Raw genomic sequence first — 12,643 nt, 5'->3', positions numbered from 1 at the left:
TCAACTGTTAAAATTTTTAAGTATCATTTCTGCTGATTTTTATAATTTTGGCTTTTAAGTCTCCCTCCCCCACAGTAGGCACTTTTATTCATTTTTTTAAAATTAAGGTATTATTTATATAGAGTAAAATTCTTTTTTAGTGTAAAGTTCTGTGAGTTTCGAGAAATGTATACAGTTGTGTAACCGCCACCACAACCAAGACACAGAACAGTTCCATCACTTCAAAAAATCCCTTGTACTCACTGTAGTCAACCCTTCCCCCACTCCCAGGCCCTGGCATCCAGTGAACAGTTTTCTGTTCCTATAGTTTTACCTTTGCAAGATTGTCATATAAGTGAAAACACCCACTATGTAGACTTTTGAGTCTGATTTCTTTCACTTAGCACAATGAATCTGAGATCCATCCAATTGTTGAGTGTAGCAATAACTTGTTTCTTCTTATTGCCGCGTAGTCACCCATTGTTTGGATGTACAACAGTTTGTCCATTCACCAGTTAGGAGACATTTGGATTGTTTCTAGTTTTTAGCAATTACAAATAAAACCACTGTAAATATTCCTGTATAAGTTTTGTATGAACATAGGTTTTCTTTTCACTTAGGTAAATATCTAGCAGTGGGATTGTTGGGTCATGTGGTAAGTATATGTTTAGTTTTGTAAAAAACTGTCAAACTTCTCCAAAGTGGCTGGTACCCACTTTGCATTCTCACCAGCAATGAAAGAGAGGTTCCAGTTGTTCCACATCCACTGCCACTTGACTTTCTTTTTTTCTAGCTACTCTAACATAGTCATGCATCACATAACGACATTTCGATCAATGATTGACTGCAGACACGACAGTGGTCCCATAAGAATAGTACCATATAGTCTGGGTGTGTAGTAGGCTATACCATCTAGGTTTGTGTAAGTACACTCTATGATGTTCGCACAATGACAAAATGGCCTAATGATGCATTTCTCAGAACATATCCCCGTCATTAAGTGACACATGACTATAACTATGTCATAATTTTTATTAGACCAATATTGAAGGTTTACATTTTAAAACAATGTAAATAGTATTCCTAGCTGAGTCATGTAGTGTACTACGATTACCCTTCTTTGTGTATAATTTTGGTTTTGCCTCTTTGTTTAAATTTTAGTTTTCTCTATCTATAATTAATTCATCCAAGCTCTCCGCCAAAAATATAAATCTCCTTGCAATACATTTAGACAAATTAGCTGATTTATCAGTATGATCATTTTCAAGGAGATATAGCTCATGGAGCCCTCCGTCCTCCTGTTTCCATCTGGATGGGATGCTCAGCTGTCCTGGGATCTCCCTTCACCGTTGTTCTGGGGACCACTTCACTTCTCTCATGTGTGGGAGCCCATGTTACTCTTTCATTTTGGTAGAGCATAACATCCAGTTGCTTCCTGAGGGCTAATCTTGAGATATTACATGTCTGAAAAGGTCTTAATTCATACTCAACTAAGAGTTTGGCTAGGTATAGAATTCTAGACTAGAAATAATTTTCTCACAGATTTTGAAGATCTTCATTGTCTTCTGGCTTTGAAGGTTGGTGTTGAAAAGTCTGGTGAAAGTTGAATTCCTGAAACAGACGTTTTTCTTTGCATCTCTGGAAGTTTTCAGGTTCTTCTTTGTCCTCAGTGTTCTGAAATTATTTATGCCATAGTCTGGGATGGGTCTCTTTCATCCATTTCCTGGATGGTTGGTGATTCCTTCTCATCTGGAAACTCATTTGCCCTCATCTTTGGGAAATTGTCTTGATAAAAAAGCAATGTTTTTATTTGGTGTTTCTCCCTGCCACTCCAGTCTCTGTTCCCTCTTTCAGAAAGATCTGTGATTTAGCTGCTGGGGCTCTTGATCTATCTCTGTTCTTTCTGGGAAATATATTTTCAACTTTTATCTTCTACACTTTGCTGAGATTTTTCATTCCCATTATCATATCACATTTTTGTTTTTCGCAAATTAGAGGTCGTTGTTTGAATATTTCTATATTAGAGCCTATTCTTGTTTTATGACTGCAAAGTTTTATCTTTCTAAAGACATCAATTACTGCTTGTTTGAAGTTTTCCTTAACTCTGGTAGTCTTAAGTGTCTGCAGATGCAGGCATTGATGGTGGGCTAGTGCGTAGCTGAGCCCTTAGATGTCACCTCAGCCTCCCCTCCCTCCTCTCTCTCCTTGTCATGCAGCCCATAGGGGAGACCTTAAGGCCAGTGTGGGGGCTGATGGATAAGTGCTACCCTGTGATCACTCAGGTGGGTACGGGCTGGGGTCCCCTCTTCCCCTGGAGTGGGGTGGGCTGTCCTGGGCACCCTTGGAAGGCACAGTGAGAGGACGGGCCAGGCACGGAAAGACTCCCACCCACTTGTAGCCATGTGTCACCTCTCCTGTTTCCCTCTGTAGAGACGCAGAGTTAAGAGCGGGAAGAAGCAAGCCTCTGAGGTAAGTGAGGCCTCCCCTGTAAGGGCCCAGGGCTAGGGCTGTCTCCTGTCAGAGCTCCATGAGACCCAGGGACACCTCAGCTCATGGCAGCGAGTCCCAGAGATAGTGGCAGCGCCCCCTCCAGGAAACTCGCAACTGTACCACAGCTGGAGCTGAGAAGGGAAGTACATCCCTGGAAAAGCAAAGAACTATACATAGTCCAAGTGCGGAGAACGAGGGGAGGGAGGAGGCATTCTGAGGGCCCTTCTGCCTATATTCTGCCCTCTTGTTCCTCCCTGCAGGCCATGACCCCCAAAGCAATGGGAAGACTGAATGATGCTGCCCCCAAGGAGGAGACTGACATCTTGTCTCAGGATGAGGGGGAGGTGAGGTCCCCAGGGGAGGAAGCAGCCAGCCCCATTCCTGCTGGGAAGGAGGTGGCTGAGGACGAAGAGGTGGCAGGGACCCCAAGCTGGGAGGTGAGGCAGCTTGGCGCCTCAACTGGAACATCCCCAGCATGGGTCCTAGTGAGAAGCCCGGGAGCAGTGCAGGGCAGGGAGGCCGTGGGGAAGGAGGTTGGGGGGGCACCCCCAAGACCACTGGCCCAAACTGCCATCTCATTGGAGCAAGGAGCTCTGTGTGGAGCTGAGAGGCAGTAAACATGGAGTGAGCAGAAAGTGGGTCTGAATCCTAGCCTCCTCTGATTTCTCGTGAAGTGAGGTCTCAGTTTCCCCATGAGCACAATGTAGAACCCGTCTCATCCCACCATTGTGCTCCTTCTTCCTTCCCAGGAAGGTAAAAATGTCCGAAAGGAGATTGCTGTACATCTTTCTGGTAAGACAGTGGACCCCATCCTGCTGTCGCAGGAGTGCCCCCTTGCTAATCTCAGTGACCCTGCAGAGGTCACAGATAGCCCAGCTCCTCTCAGAAGCTCCTGCCTCAGGGAGGGAAGGGAAGACCCCTGGTGGCCAAATGCCCTGACCCTCCTGAATGAGCATCCCCTGCCTCCTGCTTCCTTCCTGGTTGGCAGGAACTTGAGACCACTCCCCTTGGACTGGAGGAATACCTAGTCTTTTATCAATGCTGACCTGCTCCCCTGGCATCAGGGGTCCCCTGGACCTGGGGAAAGGTCCTCCCAGCAGGGGACCCACAGGCCATGCCTGCTTGTGCTTTGCAGAGGCCTCTGAGGTGAAGAGCAAGGAGGAAAGACCCAGGGGCTGGGTCCCCCAGCTCCTGAGGAAGCTGTAGCTGGGCTGGTTCCAAGCCTCTGACATCTCCAAGACTCTGAACCACAAATGACAAAGTATCAATAAATCCACAGAGTTGCTGCTTCTGCAGCCCCACCTGCCTCCTCTCAGGGCCCTCACATCTTCACAAACACAGTGTGGCCCCATCCACACTCTCTGTCTTGACAAGCTAGAGGATCACCCCCCTCCTGCCACCGAGCCCTGACTTGACAGTGGATACTTCGGAGAGGCTGAAGGGGGCCCTGGCTGGCTTTCTGACTCAGTGCCCAGGAACAGACCAAGTTCTCTGAGTTCTGAGAGCTGGGAGCTCCCTGTCATGAGGGCACCTGGAAGACACTGATGGAACCCCTGTCAGGGATGATGTTGGGTGCAGCTCCTCTTGAAAAATAGGCCTGGAGAAGCTGCTTCCACCCTGAGCGTCGGTGGTCCCTAAGCTGTTACCTAAATGCACCAGGGGTTCTGCCCATGGCTCGGGTAAGCAACAGTCATTAAAAACCCTTGGGCACTGCCTGTGTGCTCAGTCCAGAGATAGTCAATTGTGGGGGTGGGGACAGGCGGAGGATGGCAGTCCCTGCCCTCAGCCCGGGCTCCAGGCTAACAAGGTCACAGCCACAGAGTCAGAGCAGGAAGACAGGACCCAGCGGCCATCTGGTATACCATCTCTCTGGCTGAACGGAAAACAGAGGCCCAGGGCAGGGAGAGACTGGCACAGGGTCATAGACTGGAATGGCAGAGCAAGGACAAGAGCCATAGTGTGCTCCTCCAAGGTCCCCACGTGACCTCCTTCTCCTCTGGTCATCCCACTGTCACAGGGGTCCAAGGCTCACCCCTGTCCCTGGGGCATGCCGACAGCCCACAAGGCTCATTTCCTGCCCATGGCCCAGCCTCCTGAGAGCCAGGCCTGACCCAGCCACTCTGAGGACCGTACCCTGGGTCAGAGCCTAGAGAAGTGTCCTCCTCCACCTCCAGCCTTGCTGTGAGCAACTCCTACTGGGCAGGGGCCTGGACATGGGCGTCCCTGAGGGGCTGGGACTTGGAGTGACTGAGAGGTTCAGGGAGGTGCTCACTCATGGACTGCCATCAGGCTTCCCTGGGAGGGCGCTGGCACCTGAGGAGTAAGCCTGGGTGTTCACCTGGCACATCCCTTCCCAGTGGCCTGAGTTCCCCACCTATTGGGGTGTCGTAGATGAAGTGAGGCAGCAGACTAGATGGTGCTAACTGAGCTGCTGGCACATGGTGTGCATTGGGTATGACTGGGCCTGAACTGTGGGTATCCAGACTGAGTGGGGGCCCTTCCCATGCCCACCAGGGCCTCAATGATGTGTCTCAGAAGCCTATTCTAGCTCCTCCCAGCAGGAGCCAGGACCTATGTATAGATTTTGTCACTAATTTGAGTAGCTAGTGTTGAGTGTCCATTGGTGACTAGGGGTAAGCTGTCACCTTGTGAGCCTCAATATGCCCATCTCTCAAATGGGTTCAAATGCCAGGTAAGGTTGGATCAGGGAGGGGTAAGAGCTGGCCTTGGGGAGTCTATTGAAGCCACATCCCTGCCAGGAGCATGTCAGGGGGCCTGGGTGGGACTCAAACCAGGTTGGAGCCATCATACTGGTTTATTGGACATCAGGGCCCTGGCCGAGGAGGGGGTTGGGGCTTGGTGTCCCCCTCTAGCGGGGCACAGCACAGAGCTGGTAGGGGGACGGGGTCACCAGGAAGCCAAAGACACCATAGTCGCTGGGGCGGGGCTGCCCAGCGGGCACCGAGAAGCTGAAGCGCTGCAGGAGGCAGGTGAAGAAGAGGAAGAGCTCCATGCGGGCCAGGGGCTCCCCGAGGCACGAGCGGCGGCCTGTGGGTGGGTATGGGGGGCCAGTGAGGCTGGGGGCCCGGGCACCAAGACTTCCTCAGGAGGGGGCAGCGAGCCAGGCTCCCCACAGGCACCTGCTGAGAAGGGCATGAAGGCCTCCTGCTTTGACGAAGTGGCCCTGGGCGTCCAGGAAGTGCTCGCCCCCTGCCCTATACTCTGGCAGTCCCGCCCCCTCTGGTGACGGCGCCGCACCCGCTCCCACTGCACAAACCACATCGCTCCCACCCCCCCCAATCCCGCCCACTTTACACCCGCTTCCGGCTGGGGTCAGGTACAACCCTTTTTCCGCCCACACGGCTCGAGGGGTCTACTCACAGCCGGCAGCTCTTGGCCCCAGTCTTGGCTCTCCCCATCGTGACTCCCTTCCAGTTCAGGGAAGGTCTCGGCCCACCTCCTGCCCCGCCCACACTGACTCCGTCCTCTTCGTTCCTGCCTCTCCGACATCCCCTTTTTACTCTCAGCCGCCCGGGGTCCGCCCACCCCCTGTAAGGCCCCGCCCACTCTCTGTAATGCCCCGCCCTTCGCCCCGCCCATGCCAACCTCCCCACCTTTGGCAAAGGCTCCTTCCTCCACCTGCCGCCCTTTCACATTTGCTGACTCTTTCTTGGGCCAGAAGACCACCACCCTGCCTCCGCTTGACCCTGCCGGATCTCGGGTCCCTGAGGGCCGAGTCCCCGCCGGGGTGTGGTCCCTTCCTCCTCCGCTTACCCTCGGAGCGCGGCCTGAATCCCAGGTGATTGAAGATGGGTGCAGGTGCGCGGTCGGAGGTGTCCTCGCTGCGGTACGCCAGAGCCTCGCGCATGACCGCCAGCCCGTTCAGCACTACCACCGGCTTCCAGGCCAGCTGCAGGCTGAACACGTCGCCGAAGTGGTGCCGCAGCTGCAGACCGACGGTCAAGGGCGATGGTTAAGTCTGGCCCCCGGCCACGTTGCTGGCCCCTGCCTCCTGGCACTAGCCTTGTGGGACCCCTTAGCCGCCGGCAGCGAGCAGGTGCAAGGACTTTATCTGGCTTCGTTACACCGGGGGTCACAACATCTATGGTTGACGACCTCACGTTGGATCAGACCATCCCAGTTATTATTTTGCAGAAGTCATCAACATTGTCAGAAGACCAGGTTAGCATCCTGTTTTACAGGTAAGGATACAGAGGTTCATAGACGTGAGCAGTGAGGCCCAAGGTCTCACAGCAGCAAAAGTTTGAACCTGGTCACTGTCCCTCTCAACCTCAATTTCCTGATGTAAATGGGTCTCATGTCCAGACTCCTCTGCCCCAATCTCAAGACCTTTCCTCCTGGTGTCATCAGAAGGGACTCAGGCTCACATAACTTAAGCTCTGTCCCACTGGATCCCAAACCCGCTGCCAAGTTTCACCTCCCTCCAGGCCTTTTCCCTCTCTGACCTTTGATTGGAAAATTCAAACTGCCCTCCAGACCCTGCACATATGCCCTCCCCCAGGAGGCCTCTCAAACCTGCCTCCTCCTTTCCCCCCAGCTCCTTGTCCAGCCTGTGGCTTCACCCAGCACCCACTATCTGCTGCTCAGTGGTGTCCCCAGGACCTCTGTGCCCACCCCCACGTTCCTCACCTGAGTAAAGCAGCAAACTGTGTCCTGGAAGTCCACCTGCAGCAGGTTGCCCAGCCCAGGCAGGGGCATGGGGCCTGGTGGGTAGCGTGGGGCCCAGCACTGGCGCCGGTGCATCAGGTCCACCAGGAGCAGGAAGATGGCCATGGCCACGGCCAGGGATCCCAGTGTCTCCCCGGTCAGCAGCCCCATGGCTGCTTCGTGGGCACTGGGCTCCTCTGAGTGCACTGACACCCCTCACCACACCAGGCACCTAGGACCAGGCCAGGCAGGGCACACTCACCAACCCTGAGGGCTAGACCAGCCTGGACCCTCTTTATAAAGGGAGCTGAGACTGGCCTTTCCTCTCTGCCCTGAGCCTACATGTTGGCATGACTTAGCTGCTAGAGGGTGCAGGGAAGGGCAAGGGAAGGTCAGTGCAGGGCTGGCCTCTCCAGGTACTTAACAAGGGTAGGGGGAGAAAAGGGAAGGCCCTACCGCCAGCCTGGCTCCCCAGCATTGCACAGGCTCCGAGGAAGAACCAGGGGTCTTTGGACTTGATCCTGCCACCCAGCTGCCACATTAGCCTCGCATTTCCTAATGCAGTCACAGCCTCATCCCCAGAACACATTCTCGCCTTCCCATATCTCATCTGCCTCCTCCTGAGTGACCTTCACCTCCCAGGTTTGTACTGGCACTCTCAGGGAGGTCACAATGATCAGAGGGATCACAGGTGGGGGGTGGGGGCATAGAGTTCTCTGTATCCGTCACTTCACACTAGTACACTCAATACACACAGACACAGATCACACACTCACAAACCACTCACATATTCAGATGCTACTCACATGCTAACATACTGACACACAGCACATGCACACACAGATTTACACACCCACAAAACTGTATACACACACATTAATACATGCACCACTTACACACACACACACGCAGACCCAGCACCAGGGCAACTGTTCTCAGTGGCTGCCTCTACTCGACTCCTCTTCTCCCAGCTGGGAGGCTGCTGGCAGTGATGCTGAGGACCCTCACCTGGCTGGCTGCTGGCTCAGCTTCCATGGTTTCCACCTGGTCATGGCCATTGCACTTTTGGATCTGGGGGTGGAGAGGAAGCAGCGCTGTTTTCAGAGCTCCCTAGTCACACAACCAGCCAGTTCAAAGACCAGGAGACCCTTCCTAAGTCGATTTCAAACTGGTCCTTGGGCCTCCTAGCTCTTGACGCCACCCCGGTGATGAATCTCCTCGTGCCTCTGTCCACTTTCCTGTCTTGGAGAAATGTGGGGTGGGCACTTGCCCTTGTTGACTGAGCTGCCAGGAAGCTCAGGGTACTAGGGTGGCTTAGTAGAGGATGTGACTCTGTCCCCAGAGGAGGGGGCCTGCTTCCTCCTCCTCATTATCTTTTGTCCTTGAACATGAGCTGCTCCAACTCTTTCTAGAAGACAAGGGGATGGAAAGCAAGTGGGATGATGTAATTTCTTTACACCCCAACAGGCCTGCTGAGGACCACAAGGAATGGATTCTCAGGCCTCCCCCTTTGCCACCCTCCTCCCTCTCCCTGGGCCAGGTCCCCCCTGCTCCAGCCCCATCCCTTCCACCCCTGACTCTGTGGTCCCTCAAGGAAAGATGCAAACCTCAGCATCACCCTGCACCATGGCCTGCCACTGTCTGGCTGGAATTGTGGCTACCCTGCCCTCCCTTTTGCTCAGCCTCTGGATCAGTCTCCAAGCAGGGGCGTAACCACACCATGCCATGGCTGGGCCACTGCCGCCGGCCTCGGCACCTTCCTTCTTCAACAAGAAAAGGAATGGGATTTGAGGCTGTTGTTTCATTGGTGAAGCTGATAAGAACTTGCAGGCCAAAACCCACTCAAATGGGAAGGCTCAGGTCCCCAGAGGGTGGAGAAGGGACATTTCCTGGGTAGGTGTCAGGCCCCCTCAACCCATGCCAGCGGTATGTGAAGCAAGGTCTCATTCTGGACACAGTATTCTCTCCCCCAACTGAAGCAGGGCGTGCAGGATGCACTCCCCATCTCCGTGTCCTGCCAGTTCTCTCCCTCACTTAATCCCAACAGTAAGAGGATCAGCTTCTTCCCAGGGTGCCTCTGGACATCTCCAACTCAGAGATGGCCACCTAGAGATGGCTCCCCAGAGCTGTAGCCTCTTGGTATTGGCTTTCAATGTTTGCAGTTCCTGCTTGGCTTGTGAAAGCTGCTTCTCCCTTTCTGAATTCTCACAACCCCACTCTCCTGCCAGGCCTGGGGCCAGACAGTTTAGCTTGCTGGGGCCCAGTGCACCTTCCTCAGTTTACCTGGCCTTCCCTGCATCCTGCCTTGGTCAGGCGTTGGATTCTGTTCCACCCCCACTATCAGACCATGTGCTGGGTGCTGGACTGGGCACTTGCAGCCTGGGGAGAAGGTGATGGTGGGCCCCTGCTCCAAGGTACTCACAACCAAGAGGAGGAGTGGGAAGACAGAGAGCTGACAGGCCAGGCCAGCAGTGCGGGGATGGCTTTGAGGGCCCTGAGGACACTGTCCCAGGCTAGAGCAGGACTTTCTGGGAAGACTTCCTTTGGCTGGCTTGGCATTGCAAACCAAGGTGAGCTGGCACCGGGACCAATGGGCCACCTCGAAGTCCTGTGCAGGGGGTGAGGGGCAGTGGCAGGGAGGCAGCTTTGCAAGTATGGCCAAGGAATGGACTGGTGGGAACTCTAGTCACTGGGCCTCCAGGAGGCAGGGAGACCAGTTTTGAGGCCACTCAATAGACTGGGAGGGCAAGAACCACAGGCTCCTTGTGGAGCTCCCGGATCCAGCCTGTGGCCTCTCATTGGCCTCAGTTGAATGTCCTGTCCTGTGGGCAGCAACTTTCCACCCAGCACTGTCAGAGAATCAAGTGGTGTTAGCAGGCGGGCAGGATGGTCAGAGTGTTGGTCACACAGTGGCCCTAGATAAACTGTCTTCATCCACCCTCTTTTTTGGATGTGTCATGCTCTCCCATGCAGTCACTCTAATGAAGATATGAAGGGCAGGGACAGACATACCTGTAATTCAAGCAGAGCCCCCTTATACTAGGGGTCTGTTGTCCAGGACCCGACAGCCTTGAGGAAACCTCGTGAGTACAATGAGCACACAGTACAATCATGAGGCCGATGGCCTTTGCCATCATTGTGCAATTGCAGCTTCCATTGATCTGGGACTTGTGTGCCAGGCTCTGCTGCTCACTCCACATGTCCTCCTCACAGCCCTGTAAGGCAGGTGGCTTCATGGTCCCCAAGGCATGGAGGAGACTGAGTCTCAGGCGTCACGTCAGGAGGTCAAAGTCACCGAGCAGCATTGAGGCCATCTCAAAATGCATGCTCTGAGCTGCTGCTCTATGTGGAAATTACTGAGATTTATAATTTTACAAACACACTCAGCGGCCCTGGCTGGGCTTCTGCTCTGGTGGAGTTGCTGGGGTGTAGGGGAGAGTTTCCCAGGGAGCACAGGTGTATTTCGCTGAAGGCCACTGTTTCCTTGTTGACGTTCTGTCTGGATGATCTATCCATTGATGTAAATGGGATGTTGAGGTCTCCTACTATTATTGTGTTGCTGTCAATTTCTCCCTTTAGGTCTGTTAATAGTTGCTTTATATACTGTGGTGCTCCTGTGTAAGGTACAGATATATTCATAAGTGTTATGTCCTCTTGTTGGAATGTCCCTTTTATCATTATATAATGCTCTTCTTTGTCTCTCATTGTCTTTTTTATCTTGAAGTCTGCTTTGTCTGATATACGTATGGCATATGGCAACACATGCTTTCTTTGGTTTACCTTTAGCTTGGAGTATTGTCTCCATCCCTTCACTCTGAGCCTGTGTTTGTCGTTAATGCTGAGATGTGTTTCCTGGAGGCAGCATGTTGTTGGGTCTTGTTTTTTAATCCATCCAGCCACTCTGTATTTTGGTTGGAGAATTCAATCCATTGACATTTAGGGTGATTATTGATATATGAGGGCTTAATACTACCATTTTATCACTTGTTTTCTGGTTGTTCTGTATTTCCCTTGTTTCTTATCCTGTGTATTTCCAACTCCCAATTCAGTTTGGTGATTCTCTGTGACGGTTTTTTCAGTTCTCTCTTTATTTATCATTTGTGTCTCTGTTCTGATTTTTTGTTTAGTGGTTTCCGTGAGGTTTGTATAAAAGATCTCGTAGATGAGATAGTCCGTTTTCTGATAGCCTCTTATCTCCTTAGTCTAAGCAGGGGCCATCCCTTTCCTCTTCCCCATCTAAGTTGTTGTTGTCACAACTTATTCCGTTTTGTGCTGTGAGTTTGTGATTAAAATGAAGTGATTATAGTTATTTTTGATGCTTTCCTTCCCTTTATCTTTAAAGTTATAATTAAGTGTTTGCTAACCTGTTCTGATAGAGACCTGCAGTTTTCTGATTTTGTCTGTCTATTTATCTCCTTGCTAAAGGCTTTGTAAACCCTTTATTTTTTTCTCAGGTATGAGGGCCTTCTTGATCATTTCTTGTGTGTGTGTGTGTGTGGGGTCTTGTGGTGATGAATTCCCTCAGCTTTTGTTTATCTGGGAAACTTTTTATTTCTCCTTTGTATCTGAAGGATAGTTTTGCTGCATCAAGTATTCTTGGCTGAAAGTTTTTGTCTTTTGGTATTTTGAATATATCATTCCACTCTCTCCTAGCCTGTAAGGTTTCTGCTGACAGCCTGATAGGAATTCCTTTCTAGGAATTTCCTTTGTTTTCTTCTGCCTTGCTGCCCTTAATATTTTTTTCTTTGTCATTGTCTTTTGCCAGTTTTACTAATATATGCCTTGGAGAAAGTCTTTTTACATTGATGTAATTAGGAGTTGTATTAGCTTCATTTACTTGTAATTCCAGCTCCTTTTGCAGGTTTGGGAAGTTCTCAGCTATTATTTCTTGGATAAAGCTTTCTGCTTCTTTCTCCCTCTCTTCTCCCTCTGGAATATCTATAATTCTTATGCTGCATTTCCTAATTGAGTTGGATATTTCTCAGAGAATTTTTTCATTTCTTTTTAGTCTTGGTTCTCTGTCCTCCTCCACCTGAAGCATTTCTATATTTCTGTCCTTTTAATTCCTAATTCTGTCCTACATAATATCAGCTCTGTTTTTTAAGGATTCCAGATTTTTAAAAATTCTCATTCATTGTGTTCTACATCTCCAACATTTCTGAGTGTTTTTTTTAATAGTTTCAATCTCTGTTGTGAAGAATTCCCTCTGCTCATTACTTTTATTCCTGAGTTCATTGAACTGTCTTTCTGAGTTTTCTTGTAACTTGTTGAGTTTCTTTATGATAACTATTTTGAATTCTCTGTCATTTAGGTTACAAATTTCTGTGTCTTCAGGATCAGTTTCTGGGTACTTGTCATTTTCCTTCTGGTCTGGAGTGTTAATACATTTCTTCACGCTGTTTGATGGGGTAGACTTTTGCCATTGCATAGTGGTAGTATCTGGTCATAGATTCTACCTGCCACCACGGGGGGTGGGCAGAAGCTGTGTTTTCTGAGCCAACCATGA

The 12,643-nt window shown here is 51.1% G+C and overlaps 1 pseudogene across 1 annotated transcript in view; it reads right to left on the bottom strand.

Moving 5' to 3' along the window:
* The window catches only part of LOC101392566 (cytochrome P450 2D14-like), a 30,613-nt pseudogene extending 23,305 nt beyond the window's left edge, over positions 1-7,308 (bottom strand). Inside the window, exon 1 of the transcript XR_015556348.1 lies at positions 7,120-7,308. The product of XR_015556348.1 is annotated as a cytochrome P450 2D14-like (transcript). The remainder of the gene's footprint in view (positions 1-7,119) is intronic.
* Between the last annotated feature and the right edge of the window lie 5,335 nt (positions 7,309-12,643).

Source organism: Ceratotherium simum, chromosome 25, assembly GCF_057802395.1.
Source record: "Ceratotherium simum simum isolate JZ-2026a chromosome 25, ASM5780239v1, whole genome shotgun sequence".
Taxonomy (NCBI): Eukaryota; Metazoa; Chordata; class Mammalia; order Perissodactyla; family Rhinocerotidae; genus Ceratotherium; species Ceratotherium simum.
This window is presented reverse-complemented; position numbering and strand designations above follow the sequence as displayed.